An 11,067-nucleotide genomic window follows, 5' to 3' on the forward strand; every position below is an offset into this window, starting at 1 on the left:
ATGGTTCTACTATTGTTATCTTGGTTTCCGCATATTATTGTTATTTAATCATGTTTCATAATTGCTTAATGATGATTTACTGCTTAAAAGAAGTGTCATGTATTGGTCTGACTGGCCTCGTCTTCACGAGAGGCGCCATCACGATCGGGTTTGGGAATTGGGTTGTGATAATATATATATATATATATATATATATATATATATATATATATATATATATATATATATATATATATATATTTGAGGACAACTTATGCTCAATAAATTATGGGAAGACCTTTATAAAAAATATATATATTTATTATTATTATCGTTAGATTTTGTATTTTTTGGAGTTTAAACTAAAACTGACACATTTGTCTATCCTACCATATGTAGCAAAGAAACAAATGTCCGAAAGTGAAGATCTATACAACAACAAGATATTTTGATCATAAATATATGGGATATTGTTACCTTTAAGTAAAAATATGAATCCTCTTATTTATATTGATTATGTCTGCTAGATGTCCATGTTAATCTTACCTCTAAATAAAAATAAAACCTTGCATTTTAAAGGTAGCAATCAGCAAACTAAAGCCATGTGAGTTCAAACATAAGGGAAATAGGATTTGCTTCTTTGTTGTGTTGATATGAGTTCTAAGCTAATCTCATACAAATGACACATGATATATCAATTCGGGATTCACAAGGAATACAAGAGTGAAAAAGTGCCGGTGGATTTGAAATTTATCTTGGTTATAATTTGAGTACACGCGATTATTTTTTATCAGGAGAAATAAGATATTTGGTGAAAACTTAAAAACATAATGCAAATTGTTCTTTTTAATCATATGTATTACTTTTCAGCAGGGGATTTTTACATAGCTATACACTATTGGAAACTTTATTACCCTCCCTACTCAAGTTTCACTTTAATTACCTCCCTCCCTACTCAAGTTTCACTTTAATTACCTCCTATATACAAAATTACAATTATGTGCATTTTTAGGATTTAAGGATAATTAATCAATTCCTACAATCATTGTAACGTACAAATCCCCTCCCCCCCCCCCACATTTCTCTCTCCGTATCCCACTCCCCCCATGTTTCTTTCTCCACATCCCCTTACCCCCCCCCTCCCCCACGTATCTTGCACAAGAGAGCAACAATTCCACCATTGACAACCATTAAACAGCTTTGAAGCTTTGAATTCGAATTAGGGTTTTCAAAAAATATTATTTATTTGAATTGGGTGTTGTTGCAAAGAATTGAGAATTCTCCCTGTCTCTCAATCCCTAATTTCAGTAATGTAAAGTGATAACTAGGGATTTTGATACATTTTATACTCCTTCTTGCTTATGTTTTGATTGGAAATTCGTACAAAATAGTCCCAAAAGGCTCACAAGTTGTGCTTGATTGCAGGTTTGATCAACAAAGTGACAAGATGTCAAAGATCACCTCAAAAGGAGTGAAACTTGCACAAGTACTAAGACAAGACAAAGCTCAGGCAAACCAAGGCCAGTGCGGCCTACATTCTGTGCGGTCCGCACTGGGAGATTCAGAGAGCATGATTTCCAGGCAAAGAGGCACTGCGGCCGCACTACCATTTTGTGCGGTCTGCATTGAGATCAACGCGGCCGCAGTCCATTCTCTGCGGTCCGCAATGAGGAGAATAAGAGAGTTGCAATTTCCCAGTGTCAAGCCAATGCGGTCCGCGGTCCATTTAATGCGGACCGCACTAGAAGCCTCCGCGGCCGCAGTCCATTCTCTGCTGTCCGCAATGCCCAAGTTCAGAGAGCAGTTTTGTCAAGTGCAAAGCCCTAGTGCGGACCACAGTCCATTTTGTGTGGTCCGCACTAACCCCGCATGGGCATTTTTGTCCAGAATTGTCAGCTATAAATAGCTTCTTTTCCATTTTTAGGTCAAGCAGATAGATTTGACTAGTAGCTGCGCTCGTGACTTCGGTTTTCTTAGCTATTTTGGGCAATTTTATCTTCATTTAAACATTGAATCTTCTATTTTATCTTAGTAATTAATTAATATGAATTGTTCATCATCTATTTCTTTTTTTCTTTAATTATGAGTAGCTAGATCCATAAGCTAGGGTTGTGGCTCAACCCTAGTTTGGGTAATTGATTGGTCTTGTATTTTAGGGCTAAATTGACTATGGTGTTTGATAATTGGGATAATTCCATGTTTAATTGTTAAATTAGTGGTTACAAACACTAATTTGTGTTTAGTTGACTTTTGCTCTTCTTGAGAAAGAGAGCCTAAGTCTCTAGAATTAGTCCAACAAGGAATTCGGGCGTACTCAAGAGAATTGATAGCCCTAATTAAAGGGTTAAACTGAGAGATCGTAATACCCGACTTGAACCCTAGTTGCTTGTGCAAATTTGCATACCCAATTGGTCTTGAGAAAGTCAATTCGGGCAAAATCACTCAAACCACCGAGAGGTGTAGAGTGGGTAAAGTCGTGCAACGGTTATATCATACTCCCTAAATATGTCAAACGTGCCTTAGACTCAAGTACCCGTCAATTGACCACCTAGGCAGAAGTCACTACCCTAGTGCCTTTTAAACCATTTGAACAACCCGTAGCATTATAACTCTTAGCTTAATCTAGTTGCATTTACCATTTGTAGTTGGATAAATAGTAGAAGTAAGACAAAAAACCTCAAAAATGTTTAGAAGTGTAATTTGGAACACATACGCAACTCTACACTAGATAGATACTCGATTCCAAATTCTAGCTCTCTGTGGATATCGATCCCAACTAAATCGGGTAAAAGCTGCTCTGACCCTCTCTCGCTATTTAATTAGTAGTGCGGAGTAGGCCGTGATCACTTTTTGGCGCCGTTGCCGGGGAGCTAACGATTTTGGCTATCTATCTAGATAGATTTGTGTTTTGTTGTTCTTTCCTTCTTTGTTACTAATTTGTTTGTGTCAATACATCAGGTACACAATGGCATTAAATGCTAATGACCCTCTTGGAAACGTGAATGCGCGGGAGGAGGTAGATGACATTGGAGAGGATGAGGTGCCTCTTGTACCTCAAGGACAACGTAGAGGCCGCTAGGACAATGCAAATGAGAACGTCCCAGACCCTCCTCCGCCACCTCTAAGAGTGGCTCCTAGAGTTCTTCCCAACCAAGGCTATGCAAGTGCAATTGTTCCGCCCCGGATCTGGGCGGGAAATTTTCAAATAACCAATGTGATGCTGACATTGCTGGAGCAGCGTGGGTACTTCACGGGCGCTGCCACTCAAAATGCTTACAAACATCTCAAGGGGTTCGTGGATACCTGTTGGGGGAGCAAGCAAACCAATGTGTCCGAGGATGCACTTTGATTGAGGCTTTTCCCACTCTCACTTAGGGGGAAAGCATTGGATTGGCTTGAGTGACTTCCCAACCATTCCATCACAACTTGGGATGAGTTGGCGGATAAGTTCATTGCCAAATTTTCTCACCGGGACACATGGCAGCACTACGGGATGAGATCTTAGCCTTCAAGCAGGAACCTACTGAACCATTGCACGAGATTTAGGAGCGATACAGAACTATGGTGAAAGAATGCCCCAACAATGATATGACGGAGGCAATGATACAATAGACCTTCTATCGGGGCATCAATACAACGAATCAATGCATAGTGAATCAATTGGCTGGGGGAAATATCATGAAGCTGCCTTATGATGAAGCTTGTGCTATTCTTGATGAAATGGCTGACACATCCTCCGCTTGGCAAAGTACAGCCAATGTGCCTCAGGGTGACCCCACGGTCACTCATTTGCACAAAGAACTACATGACCATGGTCAGACTATAGCAGAACTTACAACAACAATGAACCAATTAGCAAAGGCGCAACTACAACAAGTTCAGAATCCTCGCCAAGTAAATGCCATGGAGGGTGTTAACATGATTGTGAACAATAGAAGACAGAGAGGCCAACAGAACCAAGGGAATTCGGATCAATTTGACAATGATTGTGGTGGATTCCAAGATGATTGTTATGATGGGCAGAACGAAGAGGTGCAATATGTGAATAATTACCAAGGCCAAAGAGGCAATTCTTCCAACCAACAACAACAATGGCGATCCCAGGGCAATTGGGGTAACCAACAACAAGGCAACAATAACTGGAACAACTAACAGCCAGGGAACAACAATTNCTGGTGAGGGTGAAATATAGACCTCTCTGAAGTTTGCCACTGCGGCCGCACTACATTTTGTGCGGTCCGCGGTGGACCACTGCGGCCGCAGTCCATTTTGTGCGAACCGCAGTGCGTTGCCTCCTCAAGCTTGGTTATTTTTTAGCAGTGCGGACCGCGGTCCATTTTGTGCGGTCCGCACTGGTTGGTGAGACTGGGCCCCAGGTCCTCTTCTATAAATAGGGCCTGAGGCCCTCCTTTTACCCTTTTCGAACCCTGACTATTAAAACTAATACAAGCACTGTTCATTGTCCCCTTTGCTCGTAATTAATTGTTTGGAACTGATTGGCTTTATTTCATCTCACATCTGGTACCATTATCTTTCTTTTATTGTTTATTTTTTTGTTAATTTATTTTAATTTTTGTTTTTCTTACCCTCCTTTCTCTTCTTCATGTATTTTCTTACATAGAGTAGGTTAGGGTAGTTAATCTTTTGATTAAAATAGACATAGGTAGTTAAAATCAATTGGTAAGCAGGTAGGGACACTACATAGGTGGAAAATTGGACCCAAAATCAAAATGTATGAAACCCTAAGTTAGTGCCACAACTGGGCACTCAGTGCGGACCGGTATCGTTTTTGTGCGGTCCGCGGTGCCCCTGTGCGGTCCGCGGTGCCCCTGTGCGATCCGAAGTACCATTTTGTGCGGACCGCATTGATGAACTTCTGATTGTTGAACCTCAGGCACTGCGGCCGCACTACATTTTGTGTGGTCCGCACTGCCTAGATACAGAGAGTGGGTAGTCTAAACCCCACCACTGTGCGGATCGCGGTTGATTTTGTGCGGTCCGTGGTGACCCCAGTGTGGCCACACACCATTTTGTGCGGTCCGCACTGTGTGACTTCTGCAACATTTCTGCCATTTTTCTTTCCTGATTCTGCAACTCTGTTCCTAACTACTACAACTGATACTAACAAGTTCAATTGAATTGTGTTTGTAGACAATGGTGAAACAACGAGGTAAAGTCACTAAACAACCGGGCAGAGGAGAATCCTCACGGGGAGGGAAGCAGAAAATGATAAAACTCACTCCCAAGTCCGGGAAAATATTAAAAGGACCAGAAAATTGATAAAAGCTGCTGATACAGCTGCTTCCCACTCCTCTGGGAGTGAGTACGAGCCTTCCCAGGAGATATCTTCAGACTCAGTACCAACACACATCCCTGATTGGCCAGAGAGGTTCAGGCTAAGAGACACACCTCCAGCATCCCCCACTGCCCAAGCGTTAGCGAACATTTCCTCTGGGTCGTCTGAGGGCCCAGGTGAAGGTAGTGAGGAATACTCCACCTCCCCCACAGCTCCATTATCTGGAGAGGGTGCAGTAGGTGTTGAGGAGGAAGTAGGGGGAGAAGAAGAAGTAGGAGAAGGAGGTGAACCACAGGTGGGGGGTATTGCTAGAACTAGGAATCCAGAGGTGTGGCAAGACCGGTTCGTTAATGAAGTAGCATAACATAAATTTCGGGAATGGTGGCCGGTGAGGAAGTTGATCCCGGAGAGGAGTTTCATAGATAGAGACTTGCTACCTCACAACCCCAATGTGAGGAGGCAGTTTAGGAAGGAAGTTGGCTGGGCGTACTTTTGTCTGATTGTGTGGATGCCAATGAGCACTTGGTCAAAGAATTCTACGCCAACATTGCCTACATCAAAAAGGGTACAAATGTGACCAAGGTGCGGAACTTGAAGGTGTTATTTGATGGGAAGACGATCAACGACTACCTTGGCTTTGATGAGGAGGATGAGTCCCTATACATGGCAAAAATGGAATTGGGTGAGGAGGTTCATCCATGGTTGGCACAATACCTGGCAGTCCCGGGTACCACCCCTGACTGGTTGACTGCGGGCGTCAAGATTTTGAGGCGCAATTTGAACTTCAAGGCAAAGGGGTGGGAAACGTTTGTGTGCAGCAGACTGGACCCGACTACTCATGACAACACCCTCCCTCTTCACCGGGCAGTGTTGGTGGTCTCGATCATAGCGGGGTGCCCGATCAATGTGGGAAATGTGATGTCAAGAATAATTTCAATTGTGGGCGTTGAGCATGATAGAAACTACCCGTTCCCCAGTTTTCTCACTATGTACTTCCGGGATCTGAAAGTGGAAAAGAGGCCCTTCGACATCAAGGTCAAAGTGAAGGCCCCATTTTCTTGGTACAACATACAGGGGGATGATAACCCCAAGAGCAAGAACTTCAAGAGTACGGTTACTGCTCCAAGTGGCCAGTCTGAAGAGCAAGTTGTGGTAGTGACCCCTGCTGAGCCTACCTCTACTTCCACTGCTATCCCTCCTGGTCCATCCACCTCAGCGGACCCGGAGATTCCATCTTCCCGTGCTCATCCTATCACTGCCCACCGACTGAGCCAGACACTTCTTAGTATCAATAACTGGATACAAACTGCGTCATCCAAGTTGTCCATGTTGACTACTACGGTAGAGGCTCAGTCGGCACCTCCACCTCCACAGGTTCCCCAGTTGATAGAGGATGCTCTCAAGGAGATACTAGACAACCAAAAGAAAATCCTCGACACTCAGAAGGTGCTTACTGATGCAGTTGCTTCACATAGCAAGACTCTCAAGGAGCTCGCTAGGGAGCACAAGAAGTTGAGGAAAACACGGGCCTCCAAGGCTCTAGAACTTGCCCTGAATGTCTGTTGAGGCGAAATCCTAAGTGAATTTTGACTTGAGACATGATTATAGGCTCTCTTTGTTCCCAATGATAGTTTGAACACATCCACAACCTAGCAATGATAAGATCCCTAGTCAACCCTTTTGATCCTTAGACCTTTTTCCTTCAAGAACCATGATACAAGCCTATACCCGTTTTATAAGATACCCTCTCTTGGCACCCGATCTTTCCTTTAGCACATGGCAAAAGTATAAGTTTGGGGGGAGAGACGAGGATTGCAACAAGGTGGTAAAAAGGCACAAAAATGAAGAAAAGGAAAGGAAATGAAAAATAAAGAAAAGCAAAAAGACAAAAAGAATTTCAAAGTGAAAAAGTATAAAAAGGGATTCAAGAAAAGCAAAGAATGAAAGGTGTGGAAAGTTGAAAGAGGAGAAAATGTTTGAAATGCATAAGAAAGAGTGACATTGTGTCTCTCTAACCCCTTAGAAAGAAGTGAAATGACTCAAAGAGTCAAGTGAATGTGTGCCAAACGAATCAAAAGAAGTGCTTAAAGGAAGATGGAACCTACTTAACCAAAGCATTTCCTACCCTGAACCAAAATCCTTCACAACGTCTCCGCAAAAGCCTATATGATCTTGAGTTGAATGAAGCTTACATTAGTGGATACTCACATAAGGGGCAAGCATATGGTACCTAGAGCCGGACTTGTGACTTTTTCTTTAGAGAGATGAGTGAACTTCCATTGACCTCGTTCTGAGAGCTACTATTCTAAAGGTGAGGTTAGCTTAGGGAGAGTTGAGGATGTATGAGTTTGGGTTCCAGAATGACCGAAGTAATAGAAAAGAGTTCTTTAATGTGTTGAGTCAACTCTTGATTCTCTTGTGTCGCACTTAATCCATGGTGTTTCAAAGAGTAAAAGTTGTTAATGATTCATGTGTATTAAGGGCAATTGTTAGTCCCAATTGAGGCTAGTTGAGGTTACTTTAGGTCTGCTGAAATTTCTTGGATTTTCCCTTAAGGGGTGGGTCTTATTTTGATTTCTTGAGGACAAGCAAAAGCTTAAGTTTGGAGGAGTTGATAACTAGGGATTTTGATACATTTTATACTCCTTCTTGCTTATGTTTTGATTGGAAATTCATACCAAATAGTCCCAAAAGGCTCACAAGTTGTGCTTGATTGCAGGTTTGATCAACAAAGTGACAAGATGTCAAAGATCAGCTCAAAAGGAGTGAAACTTGCACAAGTACTAAGACAAGACAAAGCTCAGGCAAAATAAGGCCAGTGCGGCCGCACTACATTCTGTGCGGTCCGCACTGGGAGATTCAGAGGGCATGATTTCCAAGCAAAGAGGCACTGCGGCCGCACTACCATTTTGTGTGGTCTGCACTGAGATCAACGCCGCCGCAGTCCATTCTCTGCGGTCTGCAGTGAGGAGAATTAGAGAGTTGCAATTTCCCAGTATCAAGCCAATGCGGTCAGCGGTCCATTTAATGCGGACCACACTAGAAACCTCCGCGGCCGCAGTCCATTCTCTGCGGTCCGCAATGCCTAAGTTCAGAGAGCAGTTTTGTCAAGTCCAAAGTCCTAGTGCGGACCGCAGTCCATTTTGTGCGGTCCGCACTAACCCCGCAGGGGCATTTTTGTGCAGAATTATCAGCTTAGTATAAATAGCTTCTTTTCCATTTTTAGGTCAAGCAGATAGATTTGACTAGTAGCTGCGGTCGTGACTTCGGTTTTCTTAGCTATTTTGGGCAATTTTATCTTCATTTTAACATTTAATCTTCTATTTTATCTTAGTAATTAATTAGTATGAATTGTTCATCAACTATTTCTTGTTTTTTCCTTTAATTATGAGTAGCTAGACCCATAAGCTAGGGTTGTGGCTCAACCCTAGTGTGGGTAATTGATGGGTCTTGTATTTTAGGGCTAAATTGACTATGGGTGTTTGATAATTGGGCTAATTCCATGTTTAATTGTTAAATTAGTGGTTGCAAATACTAGTTTGTGTTTAGTTGACTTTTGCTCTTCTTGAGAAAGAGAGCCTAAGTCTCTAGAATTAGTCCAACAAGGAATTGGGGCGTACTCAAGAGAACTGATAGCCCTAATTAAAGGGTTAAACTGAGAGATCGTAATACCCGACTTGAACCCTAGTTGCTTGTGCAAATTTGCATACCCAATTGGTCTTGAGAAAGTCAATTCGGGCAAAATCACTCAAACCACCGAGAGGTGTAGAGTGGGTAAAGTCGTGCAACGGTTATATCATACTCCACAAATATGTTAAACGTGCCTTAGACTCAAGTACCCGTCGATTGACCACCTAGGCAGAAGCCACTACCCTAGTGCCTTTTAAACCAAAAACCTCAAAAATATTTAGAAGTGTAATTTGGAACACATATGCAACTCTATACTATATAGATACTCGATTCCAAATTCTAGCTCTCTGTGGATATCGATCCCGACCCTAAATCGAGTAAAAGCTGCTCCGACCCTCTGTCGCTATTTAATTAGTAGAGCGGAGTAGGTCGTGATCATAAAGCAAAGGAAAAGAGAGCAGCAATTCCACCATTGACATCCATTAAAAAGCTTTGAAGCTTTGAATTCGAATTTGGCTTTTCAAAAATCATTATTTGTTTGGATTGAGTATTGTTGCAAATAATTGGGACTGTGGTTTGGAGTTTATATCTCAATTTTGAGGGTGTTTTGGTGAAGATTAGACTTGATTTTGTCTGAATTTCAGATTGAAACTCGAAGATGTGATGACCCAAAAATTCATCACTTGTATTAGAAACAAATTCAGTATTTCGAGGCCTAAAAACTCCTTTTCACCTTACCTCGATTTACGTGCACAGTCCGGGCGTTTACTTGGAAAGCCATTAGATGAAAATCAGTGAAAAATGATAAATTTTGCCTTTAAAATGAATTTAAGTTGACTTCGGTCAATATTTTGAGTAAACGGACTCGAATCCGTGTTCCGATGATCCCGGGAGGTCCGTAAGAAAATATGGGACTTGGGCGTATGCCCGGAATCGAATTCCGAGATCCCTAGCCCGAGAAATGAGTTTTTGAAGAAAATTATTTTTTGAAAAATACATGAGATTTTTAAAATGAAATGTGTTTGAAATTTGATGGTATCGGGTCGTATCTTGGTTCCGGAGCCCGGTACAGGTCATATATATGATTTAAGTTGAGTCTGTGAAATTGGTAAGAAACGGACTTGAAATGACGTGAATTGGACCTTATTTGAGAAAATTAGCAAATTTGATGTTCTTAAGTGACTTCATGATTTTGATGCTAAATTCATAGTTGTTGACGTTATTTTGGTGATTTGAATGCACGAGCGAGTCTGTATGATATTTTTGGACTTGCGTGCATGTTTAGTTTGGAGCCCGGGGGCTCGGGTGAGTATTGGATAGGCCACGGAATGTAATTTTAACTTAGGAAATTGCTGGTATGTTGCAAGTCTGCAGGCTTAGCATTTGCGAAGCCTGGCTCGCAAATGTGAGCTCGCAAATGCGAGCAATGTGTCGCAAATGCGATATGTGGCCTGGGCTACCTTCTTCGCAAATGTGAAGTACCTGTCGCAAATGCGACATTGCAAATGCGAAGGCAGAGTCGCAAATGCGAAGTGGCCTGGGATTTCCCTCGATCGCAAATGCGATCATTTTATTGCAAATGCGAAGGCTGCATGATTTTTGGTCAGGTCGCAAATGCGACATATTTTTCGCATTTGCGAAGTTAGCAGAGTCTGGGTTCGCAATTGCGAACCCTGGTCGCAATTCCGACATCAGAGACCTGTAAAATCCATACTTAGACGAATTTTTAACCCTTTTTCATATCTTCTCAAAACATAAACACTCTAGGGCGATTTATCAAAGGCAACTTCTTCTCCAAATCAATTGTAAGTCGTTTCTAACTAGTTTTCTTCAATCCTTAACATCTTTTCACATTATTTCCACTCAAAATCAATGATTTTCATGGGGAAAATTGGGTGTTTTGGGTAGAACCTAGGTTTTTCAAATTTTGAGGATTTGGACCTCGATTTGAGGTCCGATTTCAAAACAAATTATATATTTGAGTTCGTAAGTGAATGGGTAGTCGAATTTTGGTTCGAACCTCGGGTTTTGACCATGTGGGCCCGGGGTCGATTTTTGACTTTTTGGGAAAAACTTTAGAAAACTTATTTTTATGCATTAGAATTGGTTCATTTAGCATTTATTGATGTAATTAAGTATTTGTGACTAGATACGAGCGAATT

This window comes from Nicotiana attenuata, unplaced genomic scaffold (genome assembly GCF_001879085.1).
Source record: "Nicotiana attenuata strain UT unplaced genomic scaffold, NIATTr2, whole genome shotgun sequence".
NCBI lineage: Eukaryota > Viridiplantae > Streptophyta > Magnoliopsida > Solanales > Solanaceae > Nicotiana > Nicotiana attenuata.